Source organism: Rhinoraja longicauda, chromosome 44 (assembly GCF_053455715.1).
Source record: "Rhinoraja longicauda isolate Sanriku21f chromosome 44, sRhiLon1.1, whole genome shotgun sequence".
NCBI classification, from domain to species: domain Eukaryota; kingdom Metazoa; phylum Chordata; class Chondrichthyes; order Rajiformes; family Arhynchobatidae; genus Rhinoraja; species Rhinoraja longicauda.
Genome location: NC_135996.1, coordinates 3,695,483 through 3,697,448, shown reverse-complemented (window position 1 = coordinate 3,697,448; position 1,966 = coordinate 3,695,483).

Genomic DNA, 1,966 nt, shown 5'->3' with positions numbered 1-1,966 from the left:
GAGGCTTCTTCCCCTCCTCCATCATCATCCCCCCCCCCTCCATCCCACATGACCCCCTCCATCACCCCCCCTCCCCCCCTCATGACCCCCTCCATCTTTCTCTCTCTCCATCCTTCCCCCTCCATCAGTGAACATGACGAGGCTTCTTCCCCTCCTCCATCATCATCCCCCCCCTCCATCCCACATGACCCCCTCCATCACCCCCCCCCTCCCCCCCCTCATGATCCCCTCCATCTTTCTCTCTCTCCATCCTTCCCCCTCCATCAGTGAACATGACGAGGCTTCTTCCCCCTCCTCCATCATCATCCCCCCCCTCCATCCCACATGACCCCCCTCCATCCCCCCTCCATCACCCCCCCTCCCCCCTCATGACCCCCTCCCCCCCTCATGACCCCCTCCATCTTTCTCTCTCTCCATCCTTTCCCCTCCATCAGTGAACATGACGAGGCTTCTTCCCCTCCTCCATCATCATCCCCCCCTCCATCCCACATGACCCCCCTCCATCCCCCCCCTCCCCCCTCATGACCCCCTCCCCCCCTCATGACCCCCTCCATCTTTCTCTCTCTCCATCCTTCCCCCTCCATCAGTGAACATGACGAGGCTTCTTCCCCTCCCTCCATCCCCCCCCCCCTCCTCCATTGAACGACTCAGTGCGAACATGACGAGGCTTCTTCCCCTCCTCCATCACCCCCCCTCCCCCCCTCATGACCCCCTCCATCTTTCTCTCTCTCCATCCTTCCCCCTCCATCAGTGAACATGACGAGGCTTCTTCCCTTCCCTCCATCCCCCCCTCCTCCATTGAACGACTCAGTGCGAACATGACGAGGCTTCTTCCCCTCCTCCATCATCACCCCCCCCCTCCCCACCATCCCTCATGCCCCCCCTCCTGACCCCCCTCCCCCCCTCCATCACCCCCCCCTCCCCCCCTCATGACCCCCTCCATCTTTCTCTCTCTCCATCCTTCCCCCTCCATCAGTGAACATGACGAGGCTTCTTCCCCTCCCTCCATCCCCCCCCCCCTCCTCCATTGAACGACTCAGTGCGAACATGACGAGGCTTCTTCCCCTCCTCCATCACCCCCCCCCTCCCCCCCTCATGACCCCCTCCCCCCCTCATGACCCCCTCCATCTTTCTCTCTCTCCATCCTTCCCCCTCCATCAGTGAACATGACGAGGCTTCTTCCCTTCCCTCCATCCCCCCCCTCCTCCATTGAACGACTCAGTGCGAACATGACGAGGCTTCTTCCCCTCCTCCATCATCATCCCCCCCTCCATCACCCCCCCCTCCCCCCCTCATGACCCCCTCCATCTTTCTCTCTCTCCATCCTTCCCCCTCCATCAGTGAACATGACGAGGCTTCTTCCCTCCCTCCATCCCCCCCCCCTCCTCCATTGAACGACTCAGTGTGAACATGACGAAGCTTCTTCCCCTCCTCCATCATGCCCCCCCCCCCTCCCCACCATCCCTCATGCCCCCCCTCCTCCATTGAATGACTCAGTGAACGTGACGATGCTTCTCCCCTCCCCCCCTCCCCTCCCCTCCCTCCATCATGCCCCCCTCCATCCCTCCCCCACCCCCCCCCTCTCTCCCCGCACTCACTCGGCAGCAGCAGCGGGGCCTGGGTGCGTCCCCGGCGCCTCCCCCTGGTGTGTCTCTTCTCCGCCGCCGCCGCCGCCCCGGGTATCGGACTCGGACGAAACTCAAAATGGCGCCGGCGTCGCCCGCCCGCCCCCGGAAGTGGACGCCCGCCCCCCCCGTGACCTCCCTCTCCCAGGCGGGCCGGCCCCCCCCGAACCCCCTCCAAAACCGCCGCCACCCGCGGCCGACCGCCTCAAACCCCAAAAGAAACACTTTGCCGGCGCCCCAGGTTGTTTTCACCCCCGTTTAGCGAAATTAAAACCCTGCTCGCCACACCCAAGATGGCCGCCGATTCCGACCTCCTCTCCCCTCTCTCCCGCCCTTTCCCC